We start from the raw sequence: 10,784 nt of genomic DNA on the forward strand, positions 1-10,784 counted from the left end.
GCTGCTCAGCCAATCAGCAGCGGGCGTTTGCCGTCACTAAGCCCCTGCGGGGCCCGGTGTCGCCTGCTGGGAGGCAGTGATTGTAAGGATGGGCGAGGATTAGCTTTTTAATTTGCACAGGAGAATTATTTGAACACAACATTATCAGTCAAACAGTGACAGCACAAAGACTGTGGCACTTCATTAAACAGCACACAAGACAGAGTGAAATACTTCTAGTCTAATGATGGAAGCACTGTGAGTAACTTTAGGCAAGGTAAGAATTTTAACAAAATGATGATTTAACATTATTTCAATAGCTGGGCCCACGTCCTCATTTTAGGTTTGACAGCATTTTAGTAGGTAAAAGTGAATGCTTGGACATGAATTGAGCTGCAGTTTGGGGAAGGCCTCGAAGGGGACCTGCGACGGCTCCGGGTCTGGCAGATCCCCATGTACTAAATAGAAATGAAGAAGTTAAAGAACTGAGAATAAGGAGGGAGGGAGAGTGGGGCACGTAAACGAGAATGAACAGCTTGCAGAACTGGGGGAACCTATATAGATGACAACCGGAAGGAGCATGTTTGGAGGCGTGGTCCCACTCCTGAAATTCCAATACATAATCTCCAAAAGACGGGAGATTAGGGTTCCTATAATGCAAAGTTTAAACACCCTCCTCCCAAAGGAAAGCTGTAGCTCAGACTGCATGCACTCTTAGTACATTAGTGAGCACAGTTTAACTACTGTGTGATGATAAATAACAGAATAAATGTGAGCTGTCCCTCCACTAAGGACTGAGAACTCCACAGTTCTTGTTTTAGGTTTTTTAAAGTAATCTGTCTCCCAGAATTTATGGATTTGAACATATTAAAGCACTTTGTCTGTGTAATTGTGCCCTTTTATAACAGCTGTTCCTAATTCAGATCAAAGGGTTTAAAACTTGCATGAAGTAGCCTACATGTAAAATTTTCTTTTAATTGTATAATATCAGATGAAGGCATGTTTAAAACACCTGGACACTGAAAGTTTAGCTAGTCGTAGTTTGCTTCACATGGGAGCGTGATCTGTTTTACCTATTCACTATCACTTAGACTCTTTGTGTACACTCTTTGTGTAGACTCTCGATGTGTACTAATTCAATTCTCAATACTTTCTGTTCACTTGTGTTGTGGAGCTGAATCATATTTGGGAACTACTGGCTTATCTAAGTCAGTCTGACATTGCCTGTTATAAATCTTTGCTTCTGTCTTTTTTAAATAACAGTATTTAAAATAAAAAACAGATTTAGATTTTGTTTTAGAATCGCAAAAATATGAAAAAAATATTTACAATATAATTTTTCTAATGTCTTCCTCTGCTGTGTTTTGCTGTTAGGAACCAATGTTTCTAGCAGTGGTGTGCTATGACTTTTACAGAAAAGATTATTTTTTTTCATTGTCAAACTCCATGTTCTTTAAATCACGCGTTAGCAAGTTAGTTAGTTAGTTAGTTAGTTAGCAAGATCAAATTCACCTGTTAAGATGCTAAATCTCTGGAGCTCGTTTACTTCGCTAATGCTAAATGGGTTTCCACACAAAGTGCGGATAGTAACTGACCTTGGAGCAGTGAAAGCTGAGTCATCAGTTTATGTGTAAGATGAGAGGTTTAGCCAAAATGTGCAAAGCACCAGGAAAAAAAAACTGCTGACCTCTCAGTTTAACCAGCTTGTTAATGGGCGATATACACACATGTAAACGGGAGAAAAGTACAGTTTCCTATGAGTAAGAAACAAGTTAAGCATTCAGTGACACAAGTGGCCACAAGATGGCAGTAATGTAAAGAATGGTTGCAAACAGGCGAGGAACTGTATAACAGTGCTGTCCAATACAAAAGGAGCAAGATCGTTTTACTTTGGTACATTTTGATTTATGGATATTTTTATATTTGACAGGGCAAGCACTGCTGGCCTTGCTTGCCCTAACAGAACATCATTGGTTTCTAGCTGAAAAATTGGGGGAAAAAATCATGAACCCTATATTCAGGAGAACAGAAATTAAAGTTACAGCCTGTAAAATGAAGTAAACTCTATTCTCTGGGTTTTTCTGAAACATTTAAATGCTTACATTCCCAAAATCTAAACTCACAGTGAATGGATTGGACTGAGGACTGAGACTGCTGCTGAAACTACACAACATATATTCTCCATTAAAATCAAACACGTCAAGAAAGCAGAAATAGAAAGTTTCTTGTATTTCACTTTTCTTACATGTAAATCATCTAAAGCTAAAGCACATTTCCATCACAATGTGAGGCCTACATTAACACCATAGTGCAGTAATGCTGTGTGGAAGTGGCTGAGCAGTACTCTTGTGCACCCTGGTCTTCCTGCAATGAGCAGCAGAGAAGAGGTGGAGGAGGGGGTGGGGGGCAGCCTCTGCTTTGTGCAGGCCGGCGCTGCATTCCCCGTGGCAACGCGTAGCCCTGTCATCTCCTGCCTCGCACTCGTGCCCGAGTCAGGGGCAACATACTCATTAAGCCTTCCTCTTTTCCACAGAGCTTTTCATTGCTCTCTCCATCCTCCCCCTCTCCTCTACACTCTGCAGCCATCACTTCATCCTACATCCCACTTATCTCTTCACTCTCAGCTCACTTTACCATCAGGGAAACCTCAGGAGACAGTGAGAGGTGAAGATGGTAGAAAAATCCAATGTAATCATACGAAAATATAACACACTGGTTAGTAACAATGAGCTGAACCTCAGGGGAAAAGATGGAGAATGATGGATGAAAATCTGAGTGATAGTAGAATAAATGAGGAAACCGGGGAGCTCAATTTTACTTCTTTCACTTCCACACTTCCAAATTTAAGTGGATTCAACAGCTGAAAAACCAAAAGCAGTTCCTCTAATGTCCAGCAGGGGCTCCAGCACTGATTCAGTCCCACAGACACCATGTTAAAACAGCAGATATAAAGATGTTTAATGTCATGATCCTGGGTCATTTTGTGTTTATTCTGATTTTGTATTAGTTTAGGGTTGAACCTGGAGTTTAGTGTTTTATCAGCCCTACCTGTGTCTGTCCTCGGTGCTCTGTTCATGCCCCCGTGTTTGTGTTGTAAAACAGTCTGTGTGTTTCCTGTTTTACTTTGAAGGTTTGTGTCTTGTCTGGTGAATTAGGTTCAGCTGTGCTCCCCTCCTGTGCAGGGATGGGTACCGGTATCTGGTGCCATTATGGACATAAATGGTAGTAACCAGACCAAAAAGCAGCGCACATTTCGGTGCTTTATTTTGGTGCTTTTTTTTCCTGAGATGTTACACACTTTGGATTCTAGCCAATCATTTTACCTTTGCAAGCGTAGTAGGTGGGCCCAGGTACGTACGTTCTTTTAGAGCAGAGCTACAGATTAAAAATGCCCAAGGCAAAGCGGTCAAAGTCTGGCTGTACTTCACAGCAAAAGATGCAAACTCAGCAGCCTGCAACAAGTGCTTTAAGGTGATACTGTGCAAAGGAGGTAACACCTTGAATCTGATGAAACACCTGGTGACGTATAGCATTTTGTTAAAAGCCGAGAAATGCGCCGTATTTGATAGCTTGCTGCGAGACCTCACACCGGGCACATCTACTGCGGGTGGGTTGCCTGTTATCGGACCCGGAGCTAGCAACATCCCCCAAAAACCCGAAGAGGAGAGTCCTGGCCCCTAGCCCTGCCAGTGTAGCAGAAATGATGACGGATGATGATGGCAGCAGCAGCCGTTCTTCTCTGCGTGAGTAGCTTAATGTTGTCGGTGTGTAATTTACGTTGAGTAGGCTAACCACATTATTACATTAATGCACGTAAGGTGAACTAGCAAACACCGTCGTAGTTACATGCGGCTGTCTTCTTTTTTGATGGCAGATACTCCCTTCACCCTGGCCAAAAAAGCTAAAATGACCAAAGAAAATAAATCCCCTATAGCTGCAGAAAAGGCTAACATTGTTATCTTTTTACAAAAAAACAGCTGAACATGAGAGGCTTTTGGACCAATTTTGTGTTTTCCATTCTTTAAGCACCGGTTCAAGCACCGTTTAAGCACCGGCACCGTTTCAAAAGTACCGGTTTGGTACTGGTATCGGATAAAACCTAAACGATACCCATCCCTACTCCTGTGTGCCATTCCCTCATTACCTTCTGTGTATTTATAGGGTGTGTCTGCCTGTGTCTCTCATTGTGTCGTCTGTGTTTCTTGGTAATCTCAGTGTCTCTCTGTCCTTTATTCCTGCTCTCCTTTCTCCGCTCGTCATCCCCAGTGTCACTTCCTTATGTTTTTCCGTGAGTTATGGTTTCAGGTTTGGTTTGTTATTAGTTTCCCCAGTCTAGGTTTATGTTTAGTTCTGTCCTGGCTTGGGTTATTTTCCACTGTAGATAAATCCTCATTCGCATCTCCACCACCATCTGCATCTTGGGTCCTCATTCATTCCACTACACGACTGATGCCCCAGCCGTGACATTTAAAGCCTGATTCTCAAAACCCCATAAAGTACATTTGAAACCCTAACCTTAACAAAACTACATGGCCTGAAGGTAAAACCAGCCTGTGGACAGTGTTGGGTAAGTTTCACTTTAAATTAGTAACTTAGTTACATTACTAGTTACTTCTATCAAAAGTAACTCAGTTACTTCAAGTTACTCATTGCTTTCAAAGTAACTAGTTACTAGGGAAAGTAACTTTGGTTTTCCTCAGAATTCTCTTGTTAATGTGTTGCTTCCGTAACTGGATACCCAGCAAGATTGCCAGTCTTCTAGCTTGCTTACTTGCCACAAGTGCACTGTGCCACCTACCAATAGAAAGGAAAAAATAATGTGCACATTTCCACGAGAGAAATCCCACACCTGATTCTATCCTAGCCTGCTTTTTACAACCAACACAAAAACTGCAGTCGTGGTGCTTTTGATTGTACTCAGAACTTGGAAATTCTGCCTTTCGAATAGGAAGATGTAGGTAACACCAGACTGCAGATGAGCTGCATACAGGGCTGGACAGAGACAAAAAAATCGTCCCGGGCATTTTGACTAGAGACCGGCCCGCCATTATAGGAAAAATCATAAAGCCTTTGAATGAAACCAAACGCTGTTGTGACAGTGATGTTCACTGTTTTGATGGTATATATGTATCAATCTATCAATCATTTGTTGCAAGATTCAGATAATTATTTAATAAAAGCTAGACATTTTAAATGAGAATAAGAAAGAAAAGTATTTCTTTGTGGCCCCCCTCTCCCTGTTAATGCCCTACCTGGCGCCCCTGGCAAAACTTTGCTAGATCCGCCCCTGCACAGTTACCAGCTGTCAGCTATGTTAAAAAAAAGGATCCTGGTGTTATTTGTCTCTCAGAAACTGTTCATAACTTCCCTTCAACTCATTCATGTCACCTAAAAGGTAAACCTGTTTCTCCATCACCTGTTCAGCTCTGATGATTCAGTAAGGACATCTCCTGGTTTCATCTTCATGTTTCCCTCTCACCACATATCCAAACCGATATCATGACCAGCAGCTTTTTTGCAGCTGTGGCTCCAGCAAACATCAGCTTATACTAGAAAGTAATATTAAATAAATTCTAACAACAGCTGATCAAGATTAAACGTGCTGCTGTTGTTTAACGTGACCTCCGCTGGTTTCCTCTTTCTGCCGCAAAGTGGGCGATAAACAAACAAGAGAGAAAAGCCGATCAGCTGATCATTGATCAGTTTCATGATTGAAGTAGAAACAGGAGAGGGAGGGTGAGAGGATGAGAGAAGAAGAGGCAGCTGTGCAGCAAAGACACAGAATAACTCCAGCTTTGTGCCTTTTTCATTGTAGCTGAAGTCCGGGACAAACTGTTCCTTTTCACCTCAATACGAAACGCGTAATATTTTCTTTGAATACGAGACGATTCCGTTTTTTAGGGGACGGTTGGCAACTCTAATAACTAACCTTATGAACAAAATAAAGTTCAACATCAGTAACATAGCACCCACCCAGCTGTATAGAAACTCCATCATGCTAGCTAGTACGCAGTATGAAAAAGTCAGCATAACAAAAATAAACTTCACCTAAACTTGGTTTATATCTGACCCAGATAGACTGCAGGTCATAACTTCTTACCTGAAGTTCAGTTCACCTGACACTCGGGTCTCTCCTACTCCTGCCTCCACTTTCCCTCATCCACCTGCTGGCCTCCACCACTTGCTAATGTTACTGAATCTGTGGAATCTCCGCGATAGCCACCACACGAAGTAATGAATAATAACCCTATCTAAATCCCAGTAACGATTAACGCGTTCCTGATTTTGACATAATAACTAGTTACCGTGCTCGTTACCACACTAAAAACGTAGTTACTGTAACACGTTACTTAATGATGCGTTAGTCCTTACACTGGCTTTGGATGGAGCTAAAAGAAGATATAGACACATATGATGGATGTTTTGAGGAGGCTGAGCTGAAGATGTTCAGATGTTCATTGAGAGTGGATAGCCAGTCACAGAGACTGAGATGGTTTGCATGTTGTCAGAGGAGGTAGAGGGGATGATGAAGATGAGGCTGTCATGCAGGAAGAAAAGAGGAAAGCCTCAGAGGAGGTTCATGGATGTAGAGAAGGACGTGCAGAGGGCTGGTGTGACAGAGGAGGATGCTGGAATAGGAGGCAGATGATCTACTTTGGTGCCCAGTAAATAAAGAAAAGGGGGAGGAGGTGGACATTAACATCAATAATTTCATGTCCTGTTCACTTTATGTTTTTGTTTTGAGCTCATCCTTGTGTTTCTCATGTCCCTGTCTGTAGTCTGATGGTTTCTGCATCCTGCCCTGTATCTTCTTCTTTAATCACGTCCTGGATTTGGTCTTCTTCTCCCTTCCTCAAGCTCCTGTGTCTGACTCTTCCTCTGCTTGCACATGACAAAGACTTTTTCTTTAAAAATTATTACATTTGGATGGAAACCCAGATATCTGAATGATGTGTGTGCTGGACCTGTGCCTGTGTGTGGTTTATATATTCTGAATTAAACAGGATGTCCAAACTGGATTTCTTGTGACCTTTTCAGGCAACATGTTAAAGTCACAGCCACTTCTGTGTCAGGATCAGGCACACTGTAGGTTAAAGGAGGTGCCTGCATCTCAAAAAACAGAACATTTTTATAGTAGTATATCCAGTAACTGTGCAGAATTTGAATTTGTTCAGACAGGGATGAGAGAGTGGTGAGCGTGTGAAACAGCAGCAGCTGCAGCATTACTTATCAATGCCCCCCCCCCCCCCCCCCCCATTCATAAACATGCAAGATGCTTATATAACGCCAATACAGAGCCTCTTCTTTCCCAGTGCTATTTATAAGGCCCACAGCTCGCATGGAAAAGAGTGCAGCCAATTCATGCTGTGCCCTTCAAGACCAACAAGCCTCCTCCCCCCCCCCCCCCCCCCCCCCCCCCGGGGGGGCTGCCGGGCCCGACTTCAGGGAGCTATTATTAGAATCACGTCATGGGAGAGCCTGCGAGGATAGGGGGAGGCGAACTGACAGATGGGGGGAGGGGGAGATAACGGTGGAGCTGCTGCTGATGGAGCGAATGTAAAGGCTGGGAAAACCCTGAAGTCCATGTTTAACCACACGACAACATTAAACAGATCTGTGAGAGCGCCAACAGATACATATAAAAATACATCTGACCTCTGATATTTACATACATTTAGAAAGTATTTAGCAGCTATTAAAGATGGATTCATTTCAGCCTGCTGTGCTGAGATAAAAATGAAATCAGCATGTGGAATATGAAAGCTCTTTCTCTATGCTTTTGTATAGTTATGGTTACAGACTCATCTTAATTTGTTAGAGATAATCAGCCTCATCACTTCTATCTTTTTTCTATTTTCTATATCACAGTATTATTAGAAAATACAGTTTTTTACTATAAGAACTGGGCACAGTTATTACGTTCGTTAATGTTTCTGTGGCTCACATGAACTGTCAGCTTGCTTTCATGGAAAAATAGGAAATAGTCACAAAAAATAAAATATATGCTAAAATACAAAGACATGGTCTGTCATTTTAAGCACGTCTTTGAAACTGATGTATTTCAGTAGGAATGTTTCATGTCTCTATATTTTTTCAGAGTATTTTTTTGTATTGCCTTCAGTTCATAAACATTAATTATTTTTTAAAAAATGGGAAAATCTGAAAATTAAGCAGTTAAAAGTTATGACTGTATCCTAGGCTGCACTGAGACGATTAAAGTTCTGCAGATGGTACATCCCATGCAGAGACTTGGACTTCCATGATAGCTCCTCTTCCTCATCACCGTCTGTCTTCAGCTGTTGAGATACTCCCAGAGCAGCTCATTAGACAAGTTCAGGAAATGAAGCTTTGTTCATACTGGTGTCTTATTTCTTACTTAAAACTTGAGGCAAAAGTATCTCACTGTGGTAACAAGCATGAATTCAATTCAGATTTATTTATATAGCACCAAATCACAACAGTTGCCTCAAAGTGCTTTATATTGTAAGGTACAAACCCTGCAATAACAAAGAGAAAACAGAAAAAGCTCCAACAATTATATGACCACCTGTGCAAGTGCTCTGGTGACAGTGGAAAAGAAAAACTCCCTTTTAACAGGAAGAAACCTTCAGCAGAACCAGGCTCGGGCAGGGGCGGGCATCTGCCGCAAATGGTTGGGGTGAAGGGAGGAAGTCAGGAAAAAAGAGATGCTGGAGATGAATAATAACTAATGATTAAATGCAGAGAAGTGTATAGACACATAGTGAGTGAAGAAGAAACACCCAGTGCATCATGGGAATCCCCCAGCAGCCTAGACGTATTGCAGCATAGCTAAGGGAGGATATAGGATCACCTGATCCAGCCTTAACTATATGCTTTATCAAAATGGTTACATTTTAAGCCTAATCTTAAAAGTAGAGGTAGTGTCCGTCTCCTTAATCCAAACTGGAAGTTGGCCTGAAAAGTGAAGGCTCTGCCTTCCATTCTACTTTTAAATACTCTTGGATCCACAACTTACAGTAGTTACATTTCAGTGGGTATAACAGCTAAATAACACACTGGGTAAGAATAATCTGTTCTGGTTTGTCCTCACTGAAACAGTTTTACATTTTATAAATGTGTTGTTATATTACTATGCTCCCTGTTGATACTGCAGAGACGCTGCACACTCTAGATCAGGGCATGGATGTAAATATGAACCGTTATTTAACATCACTGTGGCTCCAGGGAGCCGTGAGACGTGCTGTCAGTGTAATTATAGAAAACATCAGCTGACCACATCAGTGTCTAAACTGCGCTTTCATCACTGACATGAATAAGCATTATCAGTGAGCACAAGCACTCAAGATGTCAGCGAGACAAGTGACACGCTGATGTCTGAGGAGACTGAGAGGATGAAGGAGAGACGTCCTGCCAGGTCTGACAGCTGATTGGTGTCTTCAGATAACTGCAAACAACCCCACAGGAGAAAGGGCGGGAAAAGGCAGTTGCCATTGTATTCTCTGTGGTGGTGTTAAAAAAAAACAAACAAGAATTTGGATCCCCACAGCACAAATCATTTTCCCTGTGGCATAAGCCTCATGCCAGTTATTGCTCCACCGCTTAGAGGTCCAAATGAACAAACTCTGGATCTGCGGATTAGAGACACCCACCCACATATGCAGCTTTTGATGGGCAACAGTTTAGCGTTGAATCGCATTGAATCACATCACTCTGGTTGGGTCGACACATATTTTTCTGATGTCAGGTGTGCAGTGAGATTTGGCCAACACAACAATTTCCATTGATGGAGTCAAAGAGTCAAAAGTAGATATTAGCAGATATTGGACCTGAATGTGTCTGCTGGCCTGGGAGAATAAGGGAATAAGTTTGGTTCCACGTTCTATGAGGCGTTACTGACTGAATTTAGAGATGCTTTTCAAGATACAGCCTGCAGCTTAAGGAGAACATCATGAAAACATTCTCAATCTGTGCTTTGAAAATTACTGAGAGATTGAAAATATGTCAGCATTTTGAATCCTTTACAGCTGCAGACAGAAAACGTGCTGGATTTTTAGGAGCATCACTCGTGATGCTGCAGCAGAAAAACCCAGATGTTGATCCACATGTAGTGACACAGGAGGAGCGTGGCAGGACATCAGCAACGAACAGACTCCGCTCTGCTGCATGAATAAAAGATGTAGGAAACATGAAGTCGAGCACTGGAGGACAAACTGTCTTTCTGTTTAACATGGTCTGTTTCGGCGTGGTCAGGTCAGCGTGTCGCTGCATGGATTAACAAAAGAAAGGTGTGAATTAAACAGAGGAACAACAGAGAGAAACACATAAAAAATTAGTTTAATAAAAGCATTTCACAGAGCTACAGCTGACCGAATGTGCAGTTTACACAAATCAAAAGAATGCTTTCCTTCATGAACACATGATGCTAGCATGAGGACAGAACCAATGTGTCATTGAAACATCAGGAAAGGAAGTACATGATGCATTCACTTACTCTGACAGTGTTAGCACTTTCTGTTACATCTCAATAATACAGGGTCATAACATGGAAACAAGAAGGTAATATCACTTACTTACCAAAGTAATATCTTGTATCAGCAGTATTATATAGAAATGTATGTAACTGGATAACAAAGTGAAACTGATGGTAACAATGTGGAAACACAACCTTGTTTCTGATCATTGTCCTGCAGCAAACCTTGAGTGCTCTTGAGCTTCAGGGCATGAACTGATGGCGGGATGTCCTCCTTCAGCATCTCCTGTCAGAGAGCAGAATTCAAGTCGTCCAGGTTGTTACACAGTGAAGCAGTCGCAGACCATTATAC

General features: G+C 41.9%; 1 long non-coding RNA gene across 1 annotated transcript; it reads right to left on the reverse strand.

Annotated features, from left to right (window-relative positions):
- Positions 1-5,891: 5,891 nt before the first annotated feature.
- Positions 5,892-7,363, reverse strand: LOC146499193 (uncharacterized). The gene is made up of 2 exons (XR_014870068.1): positions 6,158-7,363; positions 5,892-6,116 (listed from the first exon to the last, which is right to left on the reverse strand). It is a non-coding gene; the product is annotated as an uncharacterized LOC146499193 (long non-coding RNA).
- Positions 7,364-10,784: the final 3,421 nt, after the last annotated feature.

Source organism: Neolamprologus multifasciatus, chromosome 17 (genome assembly GCF_963576455.1).
Source record: "Neolamprologus multifasciatus chromosome 17, fNeoMul1.2, whole genome shotgun sequence".
NCBI classification, from domain to species: domain Eukaryota; kingdom Metazoa; phylum Chordata; class Actinopteri; order Cichliformes; family Cichlidae; genus Neolamprologus; species Neolamprologus multifasciatus.